The 12657-nt window shown below is 35.0% G+C and overlaps 1 pseudogene; it reads right to left on the reverse strand.

The window, feature by feature from the left end:
- Nucleotides 1-4670: 4670 nt before the first annotated feature.
- Nucleotides 4671-5028, reverse strand: LOC110578440 (annotated as a pseudogene).
- Between the last annotated feature and the right edge of the window lie 7629 nt (nucleotides 5029-12657).

The raw sequence follows: 12657 nt of genomic DNA on the forward strand, positions 1-12657 counted from the left end.
ATAGGCCTCATACTCCCATTGCATTGTGATCTACCTTCATAATTCTCCTATATTAAACCCAAAATGATATTGGGATAATCCTTCTCTTTTCAAGCTTTTAGGATAATGAATTTGTTTTGAATTTCAATTCAAAGGGAATCTTCACAATTCCCATTGAAGCAATCTTGCTGATCAGCAACATTTGGTGCAAATAGTAATCAAGCTTCAAAATTATGCGAAACATTCCCTATTTCTCAAGAATTTCACTGAATTATTTAAGACTCAGTGTTGGAAACAAGCACCAGCTGTGGTGTGAAGGGGGTGGGGATTTGTAACTATGCACAAAGGATTGGAAAGCTCAATGAGTACGATTCACATAGCTGCATGTCCTTCTGGCTGGACTGCGGTGAAATCACACTGAAACCTAACTGCACAACACACATCAATTACCCAAAGAGGATTTTTTTTTTTTGTATTCAATTAAAAAGTGTTTTGTCACAATACCTTGCCATGTGCCTAAAACTTTCAAGAAAAGTTACATAACTCGAGTTTAGTGGTATGGGCTGTGCATTAATATGATATTAATTGTATAAGGCGCTACTGGCTGAAATGTATAGCAATGGCATAACCCCAAAAGGCACCAAAGCAAGGATAAACATCATTGTCTTCCCAAGAGATTGTCACTTCATGAGTAACAGTACATGATAATTTGGTCAATAAAAATAAAGTCATAATAAAGACTAAAGCAAAAACCAAAATAAAAAACCAAGGGGTTATTAAACAACTAAATATTAATTTCAGTTATACTTCAAACATACCGGAGATGGCAGAGACTTCATTGTCATGGTACATCTGTGTTATATGGCAATATCGGACCAAATCCCTTAAGTCAAAACTGCAACCATTGTGATGCTTCTACCTTTGATTCTATCAAAACCCTAAGAAGAGTGGCGCCTGGGTGGCTCAGTCATTAAGCGTCTGCCTTCGGCTCAGGTCATGATCCCAGGGTCCTGGGATAGAGCCCTGCATCGGGCTCCCTGCTCAGCGGGAAGCCTGCTTCTCCCTCTCCCACTCCCCCTGCTTGTGTTCCCTTTCTCGCTGTGTCTCTCTCTGTCAAATAAATAAATAAAATCTTAAAAAAAAAAAAAACAAGAAGAAAAGGAGGAAGAGGAGTAGGAATGCATTCTTGATCTGTTTGCTGCAATATTACCTTATTAACCTTTGATCTAGAGAACAACCTATCAATTATGCTTTAAACAGGACAGTAGTAGGCTAACATTCTTGATCTTTCTTCCCCTTGATCACTGCATTCTCTTACCAAAAGTAAATACTATTTCTATGATTCACATCTTTCTCTTGAGTTAGGAGATAAGATAAACTCAATTCAATGTATATTTATCAGACTTCTATTATGAATTCTTAGAACTTTGGGATATCCAGAAGAATAAAAATGATCCCTGTCCAGAAAGAATTTAAAATGTTATTAGTTAATAAGTGTGATTTACCCATCTAGACACCTGAAGCTATTGACCTTTAAGGAATGCCTATATTACTCAAGAATTTCATGATAATAAATAAATATCTAAAAAATTAAACCTCTGAGGGCACCTGGTGGCTCTGTCAGTAAAGCATGTAACTCTTGATCTTGGGGTTGTAAGTTCGAGCCCCATGTTAGGTGTAGAGATTACCTAAAAATAAAAAATCTTAAAAAAAATTAACTTTCTGAGTAATATATATTAAAACAGATATGAGGGAATATATCTTTCTTGTTGATACATTACGAAATTGCTTCCTCCGTGAATAGGTATAAGCCCGTGCAAAGAGGTGATGAATCTTTTCAGATCTCTTCGTACACTGGGGACCATGAAAGGAACACATAGTCAAGCTTAAGATATTACTCAATTAATTTGAAGACAATTGTTTTTTCTGGCCTGAGTAGGACTTGCCAAAGGAGCTTCCTGCTTTGTGCCTTCTTTCCCTCAATGGAGGAGACAAGAAAAACGAGAAGTTGTGAGGAAGACTGAGGAAAAAAAAAAATCTTTATTGGAAAAGAAGTAGGCACCTCAGACATCTTGAGTGGACAAAAAGGCAGGAAGATCTGTTAGCAAAGAGAGTTTGGGACAGATCCTAAAAATTGGTAGATATGAGTTCAATGGTAATTTAATTAGCTAGATTCCAAAGACTGTCAGTTAAATAAAGAAACTCTTAGGATACATTTTTTTTTTTTCTCTTTCATGCAATGAAAGGAAATGACTCTATTATATGTTTTCTTATAGAGCATGTGTTTGGTCATATTCTGAGTAATTTTGCTTGAAATAATGCGGCTTTATTGAAAACACGAGCAGGAAACAAAAAGTGTTTATGTCTCAGATGAGGATTGTCATGAACGTTTTGCACAATTTCATTGTACAATGTGTCCACACTAAGCGTATGTGACATTCTAAACTGCCTGTGGGAAAGCATGAAACCAAAGAGAAATTAAAGTAATTCCTAAACTAGAGGAAAAGACTAAGCTTTCACTCATTTTATTTTAGTATTATGAATAAAATTGTGTTGCTGTGTTGATAAATACAAAGTTATCCAAAGCAAGAGGCATCTGAGCATTTTTGTTTTATACCATTGTACATTTAATGTGTGCTTTTTTCAACCTTTAAAAAATAAAGAATAAGGGCAACTGGGTGGCTCAGTCATTAAGCATCTGCCTTCAGCTCAGGTCACGATCCCGGTGTCCTGGGATCAAGCCACATGTCGGTCTCTCTGCTCAGAGGAGAGTCTGCTTCTCCCTCTCCCACTGCCCCTGTTTGTATTCCCTCTCTCGCTGTCTCTCTCTGTCAAAATAAATAAATAAAATCTTTAAAAATAAATAAATAAATAAATAAATATAAAGAATAGACTTCTATGGGCAAAATTGTGAAAAATACTTAAATTGATACAGTATGTTAACATATGCAGATTCCTTTTACCTTCATAAAGTAGTTCAATCATTATACCCACTACTAAGTGGGTACCAATGTCTTAGTTTTACAGAGAATTGAAGAGACTAAATGATTTTTTTTTTCAAAGAACCATAACTAGAAACTGGCAAATTCAATATGCAACTCAGGGCTCCTGATTTTATGTTCAGTACTCTTTTTCCACCACAAATGTGTACTGTGTTGCTCTCTTTTCTTCTTTATTTTCTCTCTCCCACTTTTAAGCAAGCAGGACTTCTGTTAACTCTGTTTTTTCCCTCAATCTTTGCAGACATTACCCCCTTGTGTCAGGCAAAGTCATCTAAGTAACAGATTATTTGAATACTCTGACCCTTGACCAACTCAAGCATGGTACTACTAGAGGAACCTTATGCCTTTATTGAGTCCCTAATATCTTTAATGTTAATTACCTAAGAATGCCAGAAGAGGCCTGGCCAAGTAGCTGTCTGGCTACATGAACTCCATGTTCCCTAAGGAGATACACACTAGTGGGAGAGGCAAGCCTTAAATTCTGAAGGCCACAGCGTGGCTAGTCACACTTATTCAGAGGTGTAAACTTCCCCCCTATATTATTTCTTCTTTTTATTCTCCCTATTTCCCACACAGTCCCTCCAGATGGTATTTTTCTACCTTTTTAATACTTTTGATCCTTGTTTTTCCCCAGAGACCAGTTTTGTTCTGTTTTTTTTTTTTTAAAGATTTTATTTATTTATTTGACAGAGAGACACAGTGAGAGAGGGAACATAAGCAGGGGGAGTGGGAGAGAGAGAAGCAGGCTTCCCGCCGAGCAGGGAGCCCGATGCGGGGCTCGATCCCAGGACCCTCGGATCATGACCTGAGCCGAAGGCAGACGCTTAACGACTGAGCCACCCAGGTGCCCCAGTTTTGTTCTGTTTTTAATCTGTTTCTAAAAAATAACTTCACATACTAATATAGTATATTCTCACTTGCTTTCTGTTACACTCTTTCCTCCAATCATTGATTTAACAAATATTTGCTATGTAGCCGAATATGGGCTATGTCGTGGTGTACAAAAATATGCCATCTTTTAAAGACTTTTTTCCAAGACAACTTTCTCTAATTTAAAGAGAAATATAAGTACACGTTGTGCAATTTCTTAATAAGCAATTCAAAAAAAAAAAAAACCTTCAGGAACACAGTAATGGTAAGAACATAATGAGACAGTAGGTGTGGATGGGCTGTTAGGAGGGTTAATATTTGAAACTGATTTTAAAGGTAGAATCAGGAGATTGAAAACACCGTGGCAGGGCGCCTGGGTGGCTCAGTTGGTTGAGCGACTGCCTTCAGCTCAGGTCATGATCCTGGAGTCCCTGGATCGAGTCCCGCATCGGGCTCCCTGCTCGGTGAGGAGCCTGCTTCTCCCTCTAACCCTCCCCCATCTCATGTACACTCTCTCTCTCTCATTCTTGCTCTCTCAAATAAATAAATAAATAAATCTTTAAAAAAAAAAAAGAAAAAGAAAACACCGTGGCATTCCAGAGAAAGGTTGCACCATATGTAAATCACAGAATATGAAATTGCATTATGAATTTTGAAGGAAGACTGGACTGTAGATGCATTTTTGGAAGTAGTAAAAGATGAAGTTCAAAAGGGAGATAAGAGTCAGATTGCAAAGACCCTTTATGGCACATTAAGGAGCAGAGCCTCTACCTATGGGGAACAGGGACCTACTCAATGATTTTTTTTTTACTATTATAAAAGTTTATTTAACAAAAAAGTTCAATATGAAAATGCACACGACCTGATTTTTATATTGTAGTAAAACAGGTACTATGGAGGGGACATGTGGAAGCAGTTGATTTCTTCTGATGAACACACCCATTGTTTATACTCGCTCCAAGACTTCTAACATGATGATACTATTTCCTCGTATTACCGCCATTCCAATATTATTCTGTTGCCCACTAGTTGCTATCTCCACACATTTATCTATCACAAGATTCATAAATGGATCGAACCCCCGCAGTATTCCTTGGACATGTCTGCCACCATTTAATTTCAATGATAATTTCTAATCTGTAAATTTTTTCAACTCGGGAGGGTGAGCTTTGCTCATGGTGTCCACTCGGCGAGCTCAAAGATGCCTCCAAAACCTACTCAACGATTTTTAAAAGTAGAGTAATGTAATCAGCTATGTGTGTTTAAAAAGGCATGCTGGTGACAGTGTAGAAGATGAATTGGAGAAAGGAAAAGATAAGGGGCAGGGAGAAAGAGGAAGTAATTATACACATCCAATTATGTCATGATGAGAATCTTAACTATGACAAAATCTAAACATAAGTGCTATATCAAAGCCATAAAAAGAGAACAGAAGTGTGTGCAATATACATAAAGGACACAGAAGATAGGTTTGCTGATTCTGTCCGTGGAAAGGATGAGTTCAAAGAGGAAGTCGCAAACTATAGGAAATTTATAACTTAGTAGGATTGTCAAAGTGAATGGTGGCTACTGAATGGCATTAGAGTGGTAGAGAAGAAAATGTGATAAAGCTGTTCTGAAGTGGGAGGTGTCATATGTCATCTAGGAGGGTGCATTGAGGAAGGTGAAGCTTGCAGGTGGTAAAACAATGGTGAGTCAGAAATTCCTGGTTTCTGGAGGAAAATGTCTCAGTAACAGAGAATGCTGTCTTTTGTGGAATTCTCAGACCCAAAGGGAATCTGACATCTCCTCACTGTCTCAAAGGCACCCTATGGCCACAACATATTTGTTAATGCATTGGAGCTCAGGGTACCATCAGCTAAGTTTCCAAGAGTTAGGATTGCTCAGAGTTCTCCCCTGAAGAGAGATGCAAGTTTGCACCTTCCTTTACACAGGAACCACAGAACATAAATTATTCATTTAAGAACAAGACTGAACATAGAAATTAGAAAGACACTTGAGCAGATGATTTAATTCAGGAATCTTATCCCCCATAAAAGTGGTCTCTCAAGAGTCACCAACAGAAAAATCTGTAAAATATCTTAAAGCATTTCAGGAGGTAGCTGCCAGTGTGAGAGCTAAAAATGAGATTGCTGGGATAATCATGTCAAGAAGTCGGCTCCTGCAGAGAACCCACTGAGGCAAAAGCAAAACAGATGTGTTTGACAGGTTGGAAAATGGCAGCAAAAGAATGAAACATTGAATTTGTAAATTTATAAAAAAAAATCAGCTTCCCTAAGGGCTTTTCCTTGGGGACCTCTGAGTAAAGTAAAAGAACTTGTTAGAAAGAAAAATGTCATTGTATTTTTAAGGGTTTAAGAAAAAAAAATAATTAAATAAATGAAGCCAGTTTAAAATCATAGACTTTGGGTAATTAGATGTTTCCCTGGCATCACTGAGTCCACCAATATGGAGCCCATATGACAAAAAGAAAAAAATTAAATGGGGCAGGGGAGAAAGTTGATATGTATTAAACAGCTACTACAGCCTGAACACTTTGCTGGATGTTTTACACGTGTTTTCTCATTTAATCTTCATAAAAGTCTTATGAAATAGGAATTACTCTCCCTATCACAAAGGGAAGTTGTCTGATGTCGAGAGAGGTTAGGTAAATGTATTTATTTACACAGCTTCAAGAAAAAAGACTTCCGGGATATGAAAATGATTCAAGATACCTATGATATGGCAAAAATGAAAATAATAATAATAATAATTTTAAAGTGGATGAGACAGATGCTAAAAAAGAAAGGGTAATACGGAGCAAAGAGCATATAAAACTGCATTCCTCATTAAATCTAAAAGTGGCTTAGTTGGACACATCTCTGTGATACTTAATAAAGAAATGTGATACTTCCTCTTTTTGTGTTTCTAATACTCTCAAGAAAATTATTTTTCAGAATTTCTGGAAGGTGACATTAGCTGGTGTAACCCCTCTAGTCCTTTGTTCATGAAGTTCTTGTGGGGATCCTAGATTCGGTAGGAAAGTCACAGAAGTGCTGTAGGACCGGTTATACTTAACCATGCACGTAAAACAAGCTGCCTTTTAAAAAAAGTTTGACAGCATTCTTGAGAAGTCTATGGTTGATAGGTGGATAGAAATAATATTTGGCTTTAGGGCAAAAAAATTCTGTTTAGAATAGACAGAATTCCTGTTTAGAACAGGAATATTAAGGGAAAAAAATTCATTGCTAATTTTAGGAGGCATTTGTGTCTGATCTATCTATGGAAAATAATGGACTATGAATAAAGGGAATACTAAAGAGTTTGTAAGACTGATGTGTATATATATATATATATAGAGAGAGAGAGAGAGAGAGAGAGAGAAGAATTTGGAATTGTATGTCAAAGTCAAGAACTCAATATATCGACTCTAAAATCATGAAAGAAGGGCTTTGAAAAATGACTATGTGTGAAGTGCTCAATGGGAGGTGCCAGCATTTTTAAAAAGCCTACAGGGACAAAATTAGGGGCATAAATGAGTTAAGTAAACCTAAGAGAAAGAATTAGAAAGTGGTGGGTGTGTAATTAATGGGAGGAGGTGCACTTGGCTGGCTGCCTCCACCAAGATTTAGCAGAGGGATCTCATACCAAGGATAAAATAGAGACAAAGCCCTCTTCACTTTATCATTTACAATGTGTAGGGTATATTAAAAAATTTACTAAACTTGGGCGCCTGGGTGGCTCAGTTGGTTAAGCGACTGCCTTCGGCTCAGGTCATGATCCTGGAGTCCCTGGATCGAGTCCCGCCTCGGGCTCCCTGCTCAGCAGGGATCCTGCTTCTCCCTCTGACCCTCCCCCCTCTCATGTGCTCTCTCTCTCTCATTCTCTCTGTCTCAAATAAATAAATAAAATCTTTAAAAAAATTTACTAAACATATAAAGAAATATAACAAAATTAAATTAAAATATAACAATAATAAAATCTTCAAATATTTGGAAATGAGCAACATACTTCTAAATAATCCACGGGTCAAAGAAGAATTCACAAGGGATATTAGAAAATACTTTGAACTGAATGATAATGTAAACACAACATATTAAAAATGATGGGAGACCACTAAAGCAGGACCTAGATGAAAAATTATAACTTGAAATTCTATAATAGGAAATAAAAAAAGTTTTTAAATAGATGATCTAAGCTTCTATCTTAAGAGGCTAGTAAAAAAAAGAAGAGCAAATCAAATTCAAATTAAGTAAAAGAAAGGTAAAACGAACAAACAGAAAAGCAACCGAACCAGGAAAACAATAAAATTGGAAACAAGCTAGAGAGAAAAAAATCAACAAATCAAAAATTGGTGAAAATATTAATTTAATTGATAAACCGCTAGATTTTTCAAAAAAAAAAGAAGAAAATGCACAAATTGCCACTATCAAGAATAATAGAAGTGACATCTTTACAAAGATTTTTCAAAAAAAAGAAGAAAATGCACAAATTGCCACTATCGAGAATAATAGAAGGGACATCTTTACAAATCTTAAAGACATTAAAGAGGGAATATTATGAAAGATTTTATGCAATAAATTCAACATTGTAGATGAAATTTACCATAGAAAGAAAGCTTTCAAAAGTAATTAAAAATCTTCACTAAAAGAAACCATTAGTACCACATGTCTTCACTAGTGTATTCTATCAAACACCTAAGGAGGAAATAAAGTTGATCTTACACAAACTTCTTACATAAACTCTTTTTGAAAATCTAAGAGGCAGGAATACTTCCCAGCTTGTTTTATGAGGCAGACAAAACCTGACAAACACATTAAAAGAAAATCAATTAATGACAATATCAATTAGAAACATAGAGGCAAAAATCTTTAGGAAAATACCAGCAAAACAAAGCCAACAATTCATAAAAAAGATAATAGACCCAAATCAAGTGAGGTTAATTACAAGAGAGCAAGATTGGTTCAATTTTCAGAAATCAATCAGTGTAATTAACCACATTAAAAACTAGAAGAGAAAAATTATATTATCTTAGAATTAAACACCCAGTGTAAAGAAACAGTTAAGTTAGGAAATGATGCATTCAAAGGGTGTATGAGAAAAATACTTCTGTCAGAATTCAACAATTGATTAGAGCCTAAATAGATGATGGTAAGGGGTGCCCAGGTGGCTCAGTTGATTAAGCCACTGTCTTCGGCTCAGGTCATGATCCCGGAGTCCCGAGATCGAGTCCCGCGTCGGGCTCCCCGCTCGGTGGGGAGTCTGCTTCTCCCTCTGACCCTCTCGCCTCTCATGCTCTCTCTCACTCTCTCTCTCAAATAAACATATAAAATCTTTGAAAGAAAAAAAGATGATGGTAAATTATGGGGGTTGAGGAAGAGATCAGGGATCTGGGGAGAAGGATTTTGTAATCTGAATGGAATGAAAGCTATAAGAAAATCTAATAATGATGGAGGTGGCAATTAATACAAAGAAGGCTCAATGTCTATAGGTGTTTGAGAAAACTTAAATGTTAAAGGGCACATGTGCATCATAACAAAAACCTAAAATCATGGCTAATTTTATCAAAAGAAAAAGAACTTTGCCATTTTATTATTTCAAAAGCAAATGTAAAACAGCAAATCAAAACAGTTTTTTCTAATGTCCTATTTGAAGCATTTAATTTAAAATAATATTTAGTCTGTGAAGACCTAATATTATTGTTGTTTATATTATTGTTGAATATAAGATGAAAACTAATATTTTTATCTATAATAGCATTGGCATGTAGGAGGTGCCCAATAAATGTGTGTTGAATGGATGAATGAATTAATGAGATTTGGAATATTTTTATGGTAAGCTTTATAGTATAATTTTAGAACTTTAAAGCATAATTAAACAAAATATGTTGAACAGCTTTTTATCCTTGGAAGAAGATATATATGTATATGTGTGTATTAATTTTAAAATTTTATAAATTTTAAAATTTATATTATATACATACAGACAAACATATGTATATATGCTTTCTCTGTTTTTGAAGAATAATTGAAATACAATGTATTAGTTTCCAGTGTATAACACAGGAATTCAATATTTATATACGTCAGGAAATGGTCACCACAGTAAGCCCATTTACCATCTGTCACCATTCAAAGGTGTAACAACTGCATATACTTTACTTCCAATGCTTTACTTGCCTTGAATTTAAACTTATCATTTGTATGAACATTTTGTACAAAGTAAATGTACATTTTGATAAAAATACGTATGGTTATTATGAACCTATATGCTTCTTTTTACTATTTTAATAAGATTTATTTCATTGTTTTTTGTTAGATACAGAAGAAATACAAACTTGCATCAGTAAGAATTTTTATTATAAACCATTTAAGGCTGTAGTCCAGAAGGGAATCTGTAAGTCCATATTGACTCCACTCCAGTGTAAGCTTCATTTCCCTCAATACACAAATGCATATGCAATACAACATAACTTCTAAGAAGACAGGATGTTTTTTGATGTTGCTCTAGTTTCCCAGAACCGTTCCTCAGAACAGTTCCTGAAACATAGTGATACATAACAAATTGATATGCTAATAAATTGAATAATTAAAGAATGAAAAATAAGCTTAGACTGTACGTTTGCCATTAGGATTCCAACCATCTGATAGTGTGCAAACTTTGTTTTGTTTTCTGTTGGGAGGTCAGTTTTGTCCACGGAGATGCAGCCTAAATGGTGAGTGAAGAAAGGAATTTAGAGAATCCCTAATAGAGATTGTCTTTTAATAGTTCTATTTGTTTAAAAGAACTAAAAAAAAATAAAGGGCCAAATAACATAAACTTGGGTTATGAAACAGTTAGGGGTAGAGGAGGGAGGGAAGATAGCGGAAAGTCAAGAAGATAAAGGCAATAGAGAAATTTATTAGTCTCCTAGGAGAATGTAATTTTAGTTTATTGCTGTACCTTTCATATTTGGGCCTTCTGGGTTTGTTATTAAAGAGTTTCTCTGGAGAGGTAGGGTCATTACTCTCTTCTGTTTATGGAAATAATATAAAGTTCTACTAGATGTGTCCAAAAGAGGTTGCAGAAGACATATACATTTATTTTTACACTTAAAGTATCCGTGCTCTCCAGTAGAAATTTTTGCAAGTTGGAAATACTTCACATTGTCCAATATGGTAGCTACTAACTATATGTGGCTATTGAGCACTTTAATTATAGCTATTGAGGAAATGAACTGTTGATTTTAATAACTTAAATTTAAATAGCCACATGTGGCTAAAGGCTACCAAATTGGACAGAGGAGCTTTAGATGATCAAAATAAGGCAAATCTATTTTATTTTCACAATAGTCCAATACAGTATTATCATAAGGCAGAGTGTGAAACATTTCTTCCAACCAGCAAATCAGTGTAAATTTAGCCTCTGGAATGACCACAGACTCCAAAATGAAATGAGTATCACAAGAAAATGGGAATGTCGCAACCAGTTGGGAACACAAGAGTAAACCGATGGAGGTGGATAGAAGTAGATATAAAAGTGGATAAAAAGAATCATTATTTTCATAATAAAATAAATTGTGTCAGTACATAATTTTATGCAATGGGTCAAAATAAATGATTCTCTAACAAAAAATAAAATACAATTTTTGATCAAACTTTCATGCTAATTTTAGTAATTGCTTTACCTAAAGCCTATAAGGTTTTTCTTAAGAAACCTACCATATTAGAGAGGTTTAATATAATCTTTTGCTTCAGAGTATAACATTAAGAGCTTGATTATTAACTGATAAATATGATGCTTTTCATTCTTTTAATTTTGCAAAATTAAATTTTGACTGCATTACTATGATTTCGATGACTATTCATGCTAGTAAATGTATATTTACAATGCATATTTACTTTGAAAACCTTATATTGTGAAAGGGACTTCAAAGATCACTGAATACAGTCTGCTACTTCTATGAATAAAGAAATGGAAACCAATGAAATCTGAGGACTCTGTTTGTTCAGTTGTTTTTAAACCTTATATGTTTAAAAAAACTATATTTAAAATCCAAATGGATGCTACCTTATGTTTACTTGCAAAGTCTTTCTTATGAGTAAAGTAGTACACAAAAATCTTGACCTCATTGAAGATGAAGCCGTCTGCATGGTGACATCACAGATTCCTCACATTACTGGTAAATATTTTAACATTGAACTGTTGCTGCTGACAATCATCAGTTTGATTGTAACTCAGGTATGTTTTTTAAGCATGATTTTTTTTTTTGTATAAACAGCCATGAATCTATGCCGATAAAATCTATATACCTCATTATATTGTTAACTCTCCCAAATGGGAAAAAGAATTATCTCCTCATAAAATTTGAAGTCTTAGTATTGGGAATAGAATTCATTGGAAGAAAGCATACCTGAGCATTCCCTAAAGGCATACTATGTAGGCTGTTTGCCATTTTCTTATACTGCACTTCTTACAACTTCAATCCACTTCAATCACAGAGATTAGTTTCAGGATGGGCAGGCTCAGGAACGAATAATTCCATCCTGCCTCAATACAACCTCTTCGTTATGACAAGAATTGTTCTTTATTGTTGACATATTCCAGTCTTCTTCCCCAAACCAGAAGGCTATATATAAGAAAGATAGTATGATGTTGGGAGGAAGCAGGGATCAGGGAACCACATTCTGAAACTGTTTTTAGATCATAATCTTCGGTATTTCTAAGAAGAAAATCATCTTGCTGTGGTTTCAAGACCTCTTTGAAACAAATACATTTCAGAAGTCATCAGGGAAAAACATTGCTACACAACATTGTTTCTTCTTCCTTTTTTTTTCTTTCCCTAGCT

Source organism: Neomonachus schauinslandi, chromosome 1 (assembly GCF_002201575.2).
Source record: "Neomonachus schauinslandi chromosome 1, ASM220157v2, whole genome shotgun sequence".
NCBI lineage: Eukaryota > Metazoa > Chordata > Mammalia > Carnivora > Phocidae > Neomonachus > Neomonachus schauinslandi.